Raw genomic sequence first — 15999 nt, 5'->3', positions numbered from 1 at the left:
AAATAAACTAACTTACACTTGTTCAGCTTCAGCTAACGCTTCATTACAACAACATCATTTTTTACTATATTTTCTTAAAAATATTATTCTCAATTTTTATTTGGTAAATGAGGAAGGAACAGCCATCATGGCTAAAGCTCAGTTGACCCATTTAGAGCACAGGAAACAAGTTGCCATCATGCATAATTTTGATTTAAATGAGAAGTGAATGCAGTGTGTGTTTTTTTTCAAAGATTATAGATCTGCTCTGATTAGTATGCAATGCTGCGGTCTGGCAGTGAATGATAAAAGGAATGCTCATGTTTATGACATTGAGACAGACAATTTCTTTCAACAGAGGAAGTAATGTACCATAGTCCATACTTTCCTAATTGCTCTGCTGATTTCCATTGTAAACAATGATTGGTTATGTTGAAAACAGAAGGAAGGCAATTATAGCACTCCATCGCATCAAAATCATCAGTAGTTTCAGGAATACCAATTGGTATTTTTGAGTTGCAGTATAATCATGTATGAAAACCTCTGCTGCAGATGGGAAGGATAATAAAATTGGGATCTGAAATGCATTTTGATGGATTGAGTGAATTTATGGCTCAGTTTGTGCACATCATAAACATTATTTCTGGACTTACAGAAATGGAATTAATTTATTGAGTTGATTCAGACAAAAGAAAAATATTTGATGGAGAAATGGAATCATGAAACTTATTAGCTGGATGTAAATTATTGCAGAACCTGATCTGCTCTGACAAATTGAAGAAGATTTTTAATTTAAAAAAATAGGATTGCAAGGTATTCTTGGATAAGCATATGCTACAGAACACTGGCCAAATGTTCCCCATGTTCCTGAAACAACACCAATTTACAGTGGGAAAGTTATACCCTGTACATGATAAAGGAAAAAAAATTGCAAGTATTCATTGCAACATAGTTTACAAGGAATCACAAGACCCATCACAGTGTTGAGGGTGCAAAATTTTGCCAAGGGATGGTAAATGGAAGTTCGCTCATACAAATGCAAATTTATGCATTTAGAAAGTTAAACCAAGGCAGGAGTGAATGCATTTGGAAAGTTGAACCAAGGCACAGTGAATGGCAGTGTCCTGCAGAATGTTGTTGAAAAGGGAGTTCTTGAATATGGTGACACAGGTTGACAGGGTGGGCAAGAAGGCAAATGGCATGTCTTCAGTGGAGAGAACATTGAGCAAAGAAGCTGGGATGTCTCATTACACCATTTAGAGTATTGTGCACTGTTCTGGTTTCCACATTATAGAAAAGATATGATTGAGCTAGAGAGGGTACAGAAAAAAAAATAACATTTTGCTGGGACTGGAGTGAAGGAAGCTGAGGGGTGAACTTATGGACATTTATTTAATCATGAGATGCATAGAGAGGGTAGATAGTCACAGTATATTTTCCAGGCTATAGAAGGGATAGATTTAAGATAAGGGAAATGGGGATGTGGGGCAAGTATTTTCCCATTGAAATACAAGGGTACTATATTTGGAATAAGCTACAAAGGAAGGGGAGAGGGAAGATATTTAGATTTAGAAGTATCTGGATCAAGTCCAGGAAAATGGGAAGAGCTCGTGCAGGCACTTTGGTTGGCATGGATAAGTTGGGCCAAATAACCTGTTTCCATGCTGTATAATCTGTCTTCAGATACATAAATGAATCTTTGTCAGCCTCTGAGAGTGCACAAATGCAAGCAACATCTGCATATTGCACCTCTTACTATTAATAGGTGACATAAGTTGCCTAGTTATCCATTACTTCTGAAGATTGGCTCCATCCTATGGGAAACATTGGTGGTAGGGTACAATGTTACAGCAAATTAGATTGGGAAATATGTTGAGGAAGACCATGAGAATCATGTCCACTAGGACTGTGGATGGGAGAAATAACTGAGATTGAGGAATCAGGATTTCAACCACTGGGGGACTTGAGAAGGACCCCAGTGATCGCTTTCTCTGTGACAGACAACAAGGATGCTTCTCTGCAGCTATAACAACTGTAATTGTCTCACTTCTTGAGGATGTTAACAAGCACAGCAATGAGATGTGGGCACTGCTGGCAAGACCAGCACTCATCAAGTTTCAATTTCCAACAGTTGGCTATTTTCAGAGATTAAAAGTCAACCCCATTATGGTAGTTACATTAAATAAAGTAGTACTGTATAAATAAAGCAGATTTCCTTCCCTGAGGTCAATAATGAACCAGTTAAAAAACAAAATTAAAAAATGATAGATTCTTGCACCATGTTACTTGATTGCATTTGCAATCATGAATTCATAGTTCTAAACCAGCTCAAAGGTATTGAAGACATCAGATTTGCAGGATTATATAAAAATAGCTTGTGTGTGGAACTAATCCAGAACTGGTTGCCTGAAGGATCTTATTATATGCTGTAAGATTATATGATTTTCTATCCAAAGTATATTTGTAAATTCTAAACTCAGGTAAAGTACAAATCAGGCCCAATACAGGCCCAATAGTGTTAAGAACAATCTCACTCAGGGATACTGCTAATAATCAACTAGGGAGATGGAATTCACATGGTAAAATATTCTCTGATTTCAATACACTGTGCAAAAATTCATCTAAAAATGTAAATGGTTTTAATTGCTTACACTTATATAGTGATTCTTTTATTAAAGTTATTAAAATTTAACAAACCTGATGACCTCAAATCCAATTGATTTTATGTTCAATTGATTTTTTATTCTATTGATATTTATATTGAATATTTTTTGATTATTTAAACTTCCTCATGAATTTTTGTTTAAGGGATGTTAATAGCTGATCAATTACTTGTTCCATTTTTAAAGTCAAGTCCAAATAGAAAGGAGACCTTAACTACATTTTAGTGCAATTGCCTCCTCAGATTTGGGTACATATGATTTCACAGCAGCTATCCACCTCAAAATGGAAAAGTGGCAAGCTTCATGTGTGAACCTTCACAGTAAATAACTTAACAGAGGGGGAGTCAGAGCTGGGAATGATTCTGTTCACACTTTGCAGAAAGTCATGGCAAGACAGCCAGCAACAGGGCTTTCACAGATTATTGCTCCCGCTTGTCCTATGGATCCTGGAGCCAGTTCTAGCCCTCCTACTGCTACCCAGTATGATTCAGCTTATTCAGCATAGTTCAAGATTGCCAACTATTGGGCTCAAAGTCTTGATGTAACGCCTGCCAGTGCCATACCGGCTTTACACCTTTCAAACACAGGATCTCTGATTTTAGCAATAAATGTAATGTGTTTAATTAAAGTGATTATTATACATGCAGTGTTAGATTCACAAATGAAGCACAAGTTTGGCATTCTGCTAACGGCCACAATTTGTAAAGTGTGGAATGTTGTAATAAACAGACTATAGCTGGGGGTTTATTCAGTTTAAGGACAAATTAGGATATTGTAAGCAATGCTAACTTTTTAAACATCCATTTCCAGGAAAAAAAAACAGGTTTAGTATGGATGATCTTACCCATTTGGACAGCCTTGTGTCTAGTTGTGTCATTTCCCCACAGTGATAGAGACCTGTCCAGCCAGTGCTGTCTGCAAGGAATTTGTATGCATTCCTTAAGACCACATGCATTTCCGACTAGTCCTTCAATTCCCTCGCACATCAAAGACATGTTGGCTGATAGATTCATTGGCCACAATAAACTGCCTTTCATATGTGGGTGAGCCATAGCTTCTGGGGGAAGTTGATAGAATGTGGGGAGAATAAAAATAGGACTAGTAAAAAGTTAGGTATGAACTTGATGGGTCAAGTGGGCATGTTGTATCTCCCAATTACTCTAACATACATTCTTATATACCCAATTCCTATACTCACAAAGATCTTCCTTGGAGGTATTGCATGGTGAATATCATGACTCCAGAGTCTCAAGGTAAATAGAGTTCACATTGTGATTCAGGGTGCACAGCTCTTCGAACACAGGGAGGTAGAATAATCCTGGTGGTAACTTTCCTGTGGAAGATAGCATAGAAACCGATCAGATTTGTCTGCTCCCTTGAAAATATTCATGATTATAATATCCCTGAAGTCCCTAATATGTAGGGAATTAGTGACTTTGTGACTTTCTACCAAGCTTTATACAGTAGAATCCCCATTATCCAGCACCCATGGCGATCACAGATGTCAGATATGTGAATTTTCCAATTGACTGACTCATTCTTCCAATGCTGAACTAATATACCTGCATTAAGAATACGCCATTCTGCTCTTTGCGAATAACTAAGTTGGATATCCAATCTTTTCAAAATGTATTTATTGACAATATTTTAGCTTCATTCAAAAAACTCTCTTAAGTTTAAACTTCCCAAACATCATTTCTTTAGATACCTACAAATTAGGAGTTTTTTTGAACTTTTAGTATTGAGACTTCCTCAAGACCTTGTTATAAATATGATAGGGATGATCTATGACACACATGTCAAACTCTGACCCGCGGGCCAAATATTTGGCCCGCAAGATCATTTCAAAAATGTATTAGAGGTGGCCCGCCCTGCAGCGAGAGCCGATGCTGTTTTTTGGTAATGTCACCCCCACCATCCTCCCCTTTCATTGCACATCCTTCCCCATTGTAACACGAGAAATTGTAACACGAGAAGTCTGTCCATGTATCAGCCAGCAAGCCAGTTGGAAGGCTCCCCACACAACCAGTCACTTCTCCCACCTGTCGAGCGGTGCGGCGGATTGGTGAGCGCCTGTGATTTCCTGTCGGCGCGACGGGCATGGCAGGCTGCGCACAGCGCCTGGGCAGCGCAAGCCCCGCGTGACTGGCACCGGACGGCCCTTCCACAGCGCGAGCGCACTTCTCCCAGTCACCACAGCCTTCAGCGCTTGCACCCGCGTGGACCCCAGGGACGGCTGGTTCGGCCCTGCACGTGAAGAGAGAGATGGTGGCTGTCCACAAAGGCTGATCGGCAGCGCGCTGGGCCTGAGTGGGTGGGTAAGCAGGGGTGGGCAGAGGGTGTAGGTGAGGAGTAATGGGCAGGGGAAGTTATGGTGGTGTGAGGGGCAGTTAGAGGGAGGGATGAGTAGGAGGAGGGGTGGATAGGGAAGAGGTAAAAGGGGAGGGGCAGGGTGAGTAGGGGAGGGGTGATTAGAGGGTGAGAGACGGGTAGAGGGAGGAACAGGTTGAGGGGAGAGGCAGTAGAGGGGCGTGTATAGGATGGGGTGGGTAGTGGCAGAGTGAGTGGAGTGAGGGGTGAGTAGAGGTTGGGTAAAGGACTGGTCAGGTAGAGGGATGGTGGGTCGAGGGTGAATAGAGGCCTAGAGCCTGAGGAGTGAGCAGGAAATGCTGAGTCCTGATGCAGGCCAAAATGGACACAGCCTGTGAATGCTTACTACATCTCCACAGGGACCAAATATGTTTCCCTCAGGTCAAGCAAAGGGTGAACTTGAGCTACCTACTCCTGACCTGTAACATTATCCTCCTAAAGTTATATCCTAAAGTTTAACATTACATATGTTAAAAGAAGAGAAAACATGCAGATGTTGTTGAAAATTTTCAATAAATATTTAGTTCGGCCCTCGACTTAGTTCAATTTTTTAATTTTGGCCCTCCGTGAATTTGAGTTTGACACCCCTGATCTATGATTTTAAACTGAATCAAAAAATATCATCAATATATGATTTATTATTAAAGTCTAGGGATAATTCCCTAGGTAAATTTTTTTTAATTATGTGAGCAAAATCTTCAATTTTCATTTCCAATAGTACATGGGATTCTATCTTAAAATTGGCAAATTCATCTTCTTTCACTTTTACAATTTAAGATAGTACATCAAGGTTACTTTTCTAAAGTTCAATTGGCTAAATTTCATTCTAACATTTCCTTGAAATCTGACAGGTGTGAGGCTGAAGAAGATACTTTGTTACATACGTTTTGCTCTTGTTCCTCTCTTTCCATTTTTTGGGAAGATAATTTTCTCACCTTATCCTATAATTGCCCTTTTTGGATCAACTAAGACAATTGATTTCAATTTAACTATGTCTCAATCCCATGTAGTCTCTTTTGCCTCCCTTATTGCTGGATGATCAATATTGATGAGATGGAAAGATGTTGTCCCTCCTACTTATACTTAATGGCTATCCAATATGATGGCATACCTAACTTTGGAAAAAATCAGATGTTTTTCTACTATTACAGATTTAAATTTTCCAATTTTATGAGGTCCTTTTATCAATTATTTTTTTGCAATTTATAAGATCACTTGGATCTTGCTTTGTGAGTTTGTGGTTTCTTTTAATGGTTGTGAAATTATATGTGTTATGTCTCTTGAGTTACTTGGGAGGTTTCTTAAAAAACTTAGAGATGCAAGATTTCATTAACACAAAAGACTTTACTTACTAATGTCTTCCACCATTTAAGGAAACTGTTCACACTCACTCATATACATATACATATGTCATACAGTGGTGCACTACAGTTATTACAGTGAGAAGGATGTATTCTTACCCATTTACAAAATAGTTCACATTATCCCAACTATATAACTTCCCTCTTTCTCAAGATAAAGAAAAATTTAGTGTTCTTTATCACTTTCTTTCCAGTGCAACCTAAGTAACTGAACTTATATAATAGCTTATTTACACAACTATTTTTAAATAGTTCTTATCGATATCGCATTTGTGGCAGTATGTTGCTTCACTATCTTGTGGATTTGGCTGTGACTGTTGGGCTCTGTGTTGCTGGTGCACGTGTATGTGATGTAGCTTGTTGTGCTTCACCTGACAATTGCTGTGTTCATGTTTCGGTATTAGTGGTTGTGGTCTCTTCACTTGATACCTCACTTGCTATTGGTATTGCAGGCTTTGCTGGTATTAAAGCTTTCTGCTTCATCACATCTTGTGTCAGCCAGATGTGAATTCTGTTCCTCCTCAGCTGATTGCCAGAGTCTGCCTTGACAATATATGATCTTGGTGTCTCATCTTCTCTGATAATCTTTGCTGGGGTCCATGTTTTCAACATCGGCTCTTCAATATGCACATGCTGCCTTCTGAAAAGTTCTGGCAATGTTTGTACATGTTTTTTATAATGCTGGTGTCCTTCTTTTTGTGTGTCAGTCAGGCTCCTTCTTGTTTCCTCCTGGTTTTCTGGAGGGTGCATTTTGATTGGCAGAGTTGTTTTATATCTCCTGCCATTTAAAAGTTTTGCCATTTAAAAGTTCTGCCATGGGCTTCATATCAGCCCTCAAAGGTGTTGCTCATAATGATAGAAGAGCTAGATATGGGTCTTTTTTTCACAACTCTTAGCTAGTATGTGTTTCACAGTTTGCACTTATCTTTCAATGAACCCATGACCTTTGGGGTAGTATGGGGATGATGTAGTGATAACAAACCCATACTCTGCAGCCAACTTTCAGAATTCTTGTGATGTAAACTGTGTTCCATTGTCACATATTACTTGTTCGGGTATTCCTTGTTCAGCAAGGAGCGCACTAATTTCTGAGGTGATAGTTGATGCTCTAAGATCTTTCAACCTTTTGATGAATGGAAACAGAGTAGTAACAATCTACTATTAAATACCACTCTTGATTCTCAGTGAACATGTCTGCTCCCACTGTGTGCCATTGCCTGGCAGGTACTTCTGTGAAAATCATTTCCTCTTTTTGTTGTATGTTTCTGTTCTTTTGGTGTATTTGACATGCAGCCACCATACTTTCAATGTCTTTGCATATACCAGTCCAGTACACGACTGTGCTCTGAGTTTGCATTTCTCCATTCCCATGTGATCTTCATGTATTTTCTGGAGAATCTCTTTCTGCATTGGTTCAGGTATAATCAGTCTTGATCCAGCCAGCAAAACCATTCTCCAACGATATGTCATCTCTGATAGACCAATATTGACGTATTGTAGATTATATCTGCTTTATCCTCTTTGTCCATCCTTGTATTACTTGTTTCTTCTCTGATCTGGCTTAGTTTAGTAATGGTCACACTGATGAAATTATGTATCTTGATCCCCTGTCTTCCATTTAATATTTTCCATTTGGGGAATGTCATGACACGGTATCAGCAAGCACCATTTCTTTGCTTGGTATGTATTTTAAGTCAAAGTCGAGGCACTGTAGTTGTAGAAGTAATCTCTGCAGTCTAGCTGGTGCCTTGTTTAGGTTCTTTCTCTTGATGTGTTCCAGTGGTGATGATCACTTTCCACTATAAACTTTCTTCCACACAGAAACTTGTGAAACGTTTTGCATCTGTATACAATCGCCAACAGCTCTCTCTCGATATTAGCATATCTGGCCTCTGCTTGTTGTTAGTGCTTTTGAGGCAAAAGCTATTGGTTTTACTTCTTGTATCAATCCTCCACCAAGGCCTCTGTTAGATGCATCTACTTGCAGAGTGAGAGCTTTTTCTCTATCATAGTATCTCAACTCCACTTCTCTGCATATTATTTCTTTGAGCTGGTCAAAACTTCTCTGACGTGATGGTGACCACTGAAATTCCATGTCTTCCTTCAGCAACTCTCTGAAGTTTGCTGTGTAGTCTGACCTATGTGGTATGAAGGAACTAATATATTGGAATGACAAAAGGAAACTTCTATGTTCCATTTTTGTCCTTTGGGTGCTCCATCTCGGCAATGGCTTTAACCTTCTCTGGGCTTGGTTTTACCCCATCAGGAGTGTACACCATTCTGAAGAATTGGCATTCCTTCTCTTTTATAATGCATTTGTATGCTCTAAGTTTAATTCCAGCTCCTCTTGTTCTCTCCATGACCTCATGTAGATGAAGATCATGAGCTTTTCCATCTCTGTCAAAGAAATGGATGACATCCGCGATGCCAACAGTACCTTTACACCCTCTGTAGGTCTCATCGATCTTCTGTTGGAACACGTCCTCACTCACCTTTAAACTGAAAGGTAGTCACAGGAACTTGTAATGACCAAATGGAGTATTGAACATTATTAATAGTGTTGAGTCATCATCTAGTTTCACATTCGTAGCTTGCTAAAGTTCTTGAATCTTTTTAGTTCTGCTGTGATGTCTTCTAGTTTTCGGTGTTCGGTAGTGACACCTTTTTATTGTTTGGTTTAAATCTTTTGGGTCCATAAATATTCTCAAGCAGCCATTTGGTTTTCCTTTTACCTTTATGGAATTTACCCAGTCAGCTCAGTCACTTTGGCTCTGACTTGCATCCTTTCCATGTCCTTTAGTCTTTGCTCCAGCTTCTTCTTAAGCTCCAGTGGTACTTTCCTTGGAGCACGGACGACTGGTTTGCAGTTTGGATCTATGGTGATGTGATATTCAAAGTATCCAAAACATCCAACTGAATCATCAAAGCATTCTGGGTACATGATTATGAGCTCAGTCTTGTTTGTGACTGGAGGTCAGTTCTCCAATGGAGATATCCTTTTGGATATTCTTTTGGATATCTTCTTCAACTGGATCTCATAATTGACAGATATCAATTGCAACTCCCGGAAACTATCCAGTCCTAGAACATGTCTGCTCCCACTGTGTGCCATTGCCTGGCAGGTACTTCTGTGAAAATCATTTCCTCTTTTTGTTGTATGTTTCTGTTCTTTTGGTGTATTTGACATGCACTTTATTCCACTTAAAATTTAAGCTGCTATGGGGAAGCACCTAAGGGCTGGGAGCCTTGAAGTTGACCCACGTCACCCGGAAGCGCAAGTGCGCTTCAAAATCTGGAGGCACACGGTCGAAGCAATCATTGAAACACATGCCAACATCCTAGACTCCGACAGGAAAAAGCTCATCCTGCTCCACTCAAAGTTGGGTCCCCGAGCCAGGCTCTCAAGGACTGTACTGAGTACTCGGAGTACCCTGGAAACCATGTATAAACTCCCAACAACGTGGTCTTCACCAGATACCTTCTAAGCATTCGTGCCCAGCAGCCTGGAGAGACAGCCGAGTCCTACCTGGGAGCCCTGTATGAATTGGCCTGCGTGAACCGGTCATGGCCGAACCTGGGGTGACCGAAAAAGAAGTCGAAAGGTTGATCAGGGACGCCTGTGTCTGAGGTATGCGCTCAAGAGCCATCAGGCAGAAGCTGCTGGAGGACAATATTTAACTCCCTGGCCAAAACTGCGGAGGTAGTCCGAGCCATGGAGGCAGCAGTCCTACGACTCCAGACTCCTCAGGTCTCCTCGTGGACAGCACAGACTGCAGCTGTGGCCCAAAGCTAGTTGGTGGGTGAAAGCATCACTGCCACGGGTGCCCCATGTCCTTGTAAGTATTTGGTGGTCAAAGGGGACAGTAAGCCAAAGATGGTCATAGATTACAGTAAGCCGAAGATGGTCATAGATTACAGTAAAACCATCAACCGGTACACTCAGCTGGACATCTACACCTTACTGAGGATAGCCGACATGGTCAATGAGATACCCCGCTACAGGGTCTTCGATAGTGGAGATCTGAAGTCAGCCTATCACCAACTCCCCATCCACTCGCAGGACAAGCCCTACAATGCCTTTGAGGTGGATGGGCACCTCTACCAGTTCTGCTGAGTTCCATTTAGGGTCACTAACATGGTCTCCATCTTCCAGAGGGAGATGGATCGCATGGTAGACCAGCACAAATTAAAGGTGACTTTCCTGTACCTGGATAATGTCACCATCTGTGGCCACGACCAGCAGGACCATGATGCCAACCTGGAGAGAATTCTCTGGATTGCCAAGGAGCTGAACCTCATGTACAATAAAGAGAAGTGCGTGTTTAGCACCTCCTGCCTCGCCATCCTGGGGTATATTGTGACACATGGTTTAATTGGCCCGGATCCAGAACAGATGCGCCATTAATGGAGCTACCCCTCCCACACACGCGCAAAGCCCTCCTCCAGGTGTCTTGGCCTTTTCTCATACTACTCACAGTGGGTCCCCATTTTTCAGACAAGGTCCACCCACTGGCCCAAGCCACCACCATTCCCCTCCCACCTGAGGTGCAGGCAGCCTTCACTTAATCAGACAGGACATCGCGGGTGCCATGATGCATGCCGTGGACGAGGGCTCCCCCTTCCAGGTGGAGAGCGATGCCTCCGATGTGGCCCTCGCCACTATCAGCAGATTCTACCAGGAGGGGCGCCCTGTCGCCTTCTTCTCCAGAACCTTCCACAGTTCTGAGCTAGGGCACGCCGCCATTGAAAAGGAGGCCCAGGCGATCATGGAAGCAGTCCACCATTGGCACCACTACCTAGCTGGCAGGAGACTCACCCTCCTCACCGACCAGTGTGCAGTGGCATTCATGTTTAGCACCACCCACAAAGGCAAGATCAAGAACGATAAGATCATGTGCTGGAGAGTCGAGCTGGCAACATACAGCTATGACATCCAGTATTGACCGGGGAAGTTTAATGACTCCCCCGACGCCCTCTCCTGGACCTGCGCATCGCTCCACAATGACCAGCCGCAGGCCCTGCACATGTCCCCCTACCACCCGGGCGTCACTCGCCTTTATCATTTCATCAAGTCCCGACACCTCCCATACACCATCCAGGACATCAAGACCATGACTGAGAGTGCCAGGTCTGCACGGAATGCAAGACCCGCTTCTTCCACCCGTCCCAGGCCCACGTCGTAAAGGCCACCCAGCCCTTCAAACGCCTCAGCTTAGACTTCAAGGGCCCCCTGCCTTCCATGAATCAGAATGTCTATTTCCTCGCAGTCATAGAGTACTCCCATTTCCCCTTTGCTATCCCATGCCCAGACACCTCCATTTCCACCGTCATCAAGGCACTGACACAGATCTTCACCATGTTCAGCTACTACCAGTGTTCATTCACAGCAACCAGGGGCCCAGCTTCATGAGTGAGGAGCTGCGCCAGTACCTGACTGCAAGGGGCATCGCAACTAGTCGCACAACAAGTTACAACCCAAGAGGTAATGGGCAGGTAGGGAGCAAAAACGGGGTAATCTGGAAGGCAGTCTTTCTGGCCCTTAAGTCCAAGGGCTGGTCCACAGAGTATTGGCAGGACGCCCTCCCCAAGGCGCTCCATGCCATCAGGTCGCTCCTGTGCATGGCTACCAATGAGACCCCTTATGAATGCCTGTTTTTGTTCCCAAGGAAATCGGCGACTAGAATCTCACTTCCAGCATGGCTCATGTCCCTGGATCTGATGCTCCTGCGTAGACACGTGTGGGCCCACAAGGCTGTCCCCCGGTCAAGAAGGTGTTCCTCTTACATGCCAACAACAATTACGCCTACTTTAAGGAGGGAGGGAGGGAGGACATCATCTCAACCAGGGACCTGGTATCAGTGGGAGCACCCACTGCAGCACAGCAGCCTCCATCACCCCAGGACCATGCTGGCCTGATGCATCTCCCCTGCCCCAGACAGGTGTGGGGCACCTAGGACCATGTCGACCTGCTGCGCCTTCCCTACCCCAGGCACCTCAGACACACTCAAACTGTGGGGAATGACCCCACTCCCCCACCCATCTAACACCTCATCCATTCTTCTACTCCGGCCACCCCACCATGCTGCACCACACCCATTGCTCTGGCCCCCACCACTAGCCCTAGCTTACCCTTGCCGATCCTTGACTAGGAGTCAACCCTGCAATGGTCACAGAGCCTCCAACGGCCGCCGGACCTTCTAAATTTGTAAATATTTGTACATATGTTTGGGGCTTGCTGAACATTGGATGTAACCTCCCCACCCCAGGACAATTTTAAAGAAGCAGGTGAATGTGGTGATACACCACTAGCCTACTGCAGGTTAGTGAACCTGCAGGAAGAGCACTGGAAGACAAGACAACACCTGGCCAGCTGTCAATCAGCTAACCTGAATGGACCAAGCCCCACCTGGTCGGCTGCCAATCATCCGTCAGTATACAAGCTACATCTGGCCCCTTGAGGTCAGTCACATGGAGCTAGCACAGCTAACTGCAGCAGGGACTTTAAGTGGAATAAAGCCTGTTGATCAGTCTTTAAGTCTTGTGTCTACTTTCTGTATGACAGCGCACCACACCCAGCTCTTAAATAAGTCAAGGCCTCACTCTCCTGTCCAGAGAAGTATATAACTGACCTTCTCCTCTGCTGTTGCATTTTTTAAATAATTTTTGATTGTTAAATTGCATTTCTCCTGAAACTTTTTAAATGATTCAACAATGTCTTCAGCCTCCCAGTCCATCACTGGGTGTACTGCTGTTGCTCCAGCCATTTTTTTTTCTCTTCTTCCCCTTCATATTTCAGTGACTTACAATTAATTGCATGGCTTTATTCTTGTTTTCTTATACTGCTGCCACCATGTTATGTCTCTTGAGTTACTTGGGAGGCCTCTTAAATAACTTAGAGATGCAAGATTTCATTAACAGAAAAGCCTTCCACCATCTAAGGAAACTGCTCACACACACTCCTATACATATACATACGCCACACAGTGGTGCACAACCGTTATTACAGTGAGAAGGGTATATTCTTACGCGGTTACATGGAATAGAGCCACATTATCTTGATTATATATGTATTTACCAGATAACTTCAGAAGGGAGGGGTTTAGAATTTCTATTATAGTATAATAGTTATTTTTAAAATCTTTTTCAATTAGCCATATGTTGTAATTATTTAAGTGTTTGCTACTTTTTTCTATTTGACTGTTATGATATTGAGTTTATATATAATAGTTTTATTTTTATTTATATATCTTTTTTCTGTATATTCCTTTTTATATAATACCCTTGATTAATGGAATTTTCATATGTGCTATTTCTGTAAAATCCAATACAAATATTGAAAAAGAAAAGACAAAAGTCAGTGAAAAATGTAATTTGGAAAAAAAACAGTACTGTAGTCTTTAATTATGCAAAGTTCACTTTAATCAGGTAATTCCCATAACTTACAACATTTCAATTCAAATGCCAGTCGCTGAACAGCATTGAGCTAGCCGCTATGCTAAATATCATAATTAACCATCTCGCTTAAGTTTACAGAAAAGCCTTACTAATGTACAGTACTTAATACTAATAAAGATGAAGACTTTTACTGGGCAGGGATAGGGAGACACTTTGGGAGAGTCACCCCATCAGTGAGCAGCATCAGCCAGCTCTTCATCCTGGGTGTCACCATTTCATTCCAACACAACTGGAATGAAACTTTATTCAAACAGCTGCTCTGGGCAGGGCACCCCCGGAGTGCTCCGCTGCTTGAATGCTTGCCCCTATCTTCACCAAGGGTTGTGTGTTGCTTCGGAGAACATTTACATGAGCAGTTTCCTCGTGATGACAACCCGACTCATCTCCACAGTGTCCTGGCCAGGCCTTCGGTGTACCTTCCTTGCACTGACAATCCTACTCACCTCCATGAAAGTGACAACAGTGAAAAGAATGTGCATACATTGAGGGGCATTCACAAACCTATGTGTGTCCAATGAAGTCTCAACTTTCCCCCATGAGGTCCATCCACCCAGTCTTATTTATTTGAATATTATTTATTATTTTTTGTTGGCATTTCTGGTTGATTATATTCTGGTTGATTACATTCCAGATAATGGGGATTCTACTGTAAATACATCATAATGATATATTCAATGATAATAAGTTTATTGTCACCAAATACAATGTACATTTGCACCAAAATTCTTTCTTGCTGCAACCAAACAGGTACTTTTGTAAAAGAAATCTCCAACAGTAAACATTAAATGACCCCAGTACTAAAAAAGATAATAAATATAAAGGATAGATAGAGAAATATTCAGTTTCAGCTCGTGCAAGAAAAAAGTTCAGTAAATGAAATAGTGTAGACAGGTCTTTTTGTGCACCAGGAGTAGTTTATGGTTAGGGTAGTAAGGGAGGTTCAAGAGCTGGAAACAATGTTTTTGAACTGGAGGTGCTGGACTTCAGCCTTCTCTATCTCTTCCTGAAGGTAGCAGTGAGAAGACATTGTGATCAGAATGATGGGGGTCCTTTATAATGTGGGGTACCTTCTTAGGCAGCGCCTGACATAGATGTCGTCAATGAATGGAATAGTGTCTGCTCCTGTCATTTCATCATCGGGTTAGTCATGGGTGGCAGTAAAGCTAGTCTAGATAGTTTGATGGAGAATAGAACCAAGGAAGCTCATGTCATCCAAGTACACAATATTTACTGTATGACAACTTCAGAAGAAATGAAGGGAGCACTGCACCTATGGCACATGAAATATTAACTGTTTCACTTTCCATTGATTTTGCTGCAACTGCTAAGTATTTCCAACATATTTTGATTTTATTCCAGCTTGCGTCTGCTGAATGATGACATGAAGGTTGTGATCTTAACCAACAGGTTCATAATTGACCCAGTCTCAGTGCAGACTGGTGTTAAGCAGTGTGGAGGCATCACCACATTGCTTCCTTCAATCTTTCCTGCTCTTCACTTCCAAAAAGGTTCCTGCTGGAGTGGAGCTAATTGGGAAACTATTCAATCTACTGTCTCCATTCCATAACAAAGATTACCCCAATTTTTGACATCAAGCTCCAGTTTGCAGATGACACTTACTTCTGCACATATTTAGAAGAGTTCCAGGTAATTGTCAACTCATTCACTGATGCATCCAAGTAAAGTAACATCTGCAAAATAAGATTCCCTATCAACCTGACTCTGTGCAACAATGACATCCAACAATAAAAGTCCATGTCTCAGAAAACATGGACTGTTTCCCAGATCTCATGAGTCACCTCTCAATGAAAGCAATATAGAAAATGAAATTCATCTCTGCCTTCGTTGCATCACCAGAGCCTGATTGAGGAAATAAATATCAAGACTCAAAATTGGCAGAAATTTATGGTCTACTGTGATTCCTGTCCTACTGTGATTCCTGGCCTCTGGTATGCCAATGAGACCTGAACAATATATAGCAAGCATCTCAAAGCACTGGAGAGCAGCACTAATACTATCTTTATAAAATCCTCCAAATCCAATGACAGGGTAAGCGGGCCAGGCTCTGATCTCGTGCTGTCAGCTCTAAAGGGAAAGCCTGACACCAGGCTCCTGTAACAAGTATTCTGTTCTGAATTTGTTCATGCCAAGAAATTACCAGCTGGCAAAAG

General features: G+C 42.2%; 1 protein-coding gene across 2 annotated transcripts in view; it reads right to left on the bottom strand.

The window, feature by feature from the left end:
- The window catches only part of nbeaa (neurobeachin a), a 1045297-nt gene that overhangs the window by 942860 nt on the left and 86438 nt on the right, over positions 1-15999 (bottom strand). For both annotated transcript variants that reach the window (XM_069891655.1, XM_069891654.1), the window contains exon 3: positions 3841-3975. The gene's annotated coding sequence lies outside the window, so the exon portion shown is untranslated. The remainder of the gene's footprint in view (positions 1-3840; positions 3976-15999) is intronic.

The sequence above is a fragment of the Narcine bancroftii genome, chromosome 7, assembly GCF_036971445.1.
Source record: "Narcine bancroftii isolate sNarBan1 chromosome 7, sNarBan1.hap1, whole genome shotgun sequence".
Classification (NCBI taxonomy): domain Eukaryota; kingdom Metazoa; phylum Chordata; class Chondrichthyes; order Torpediniformes; family Narcinidae; genus Narcine; species Narcine bancroftii.
The sequence above is the reverse complement of the archived record's forward strand: the minus strand, read 5'-3'. Positions and strand labels throughout refer to the sequence as shown.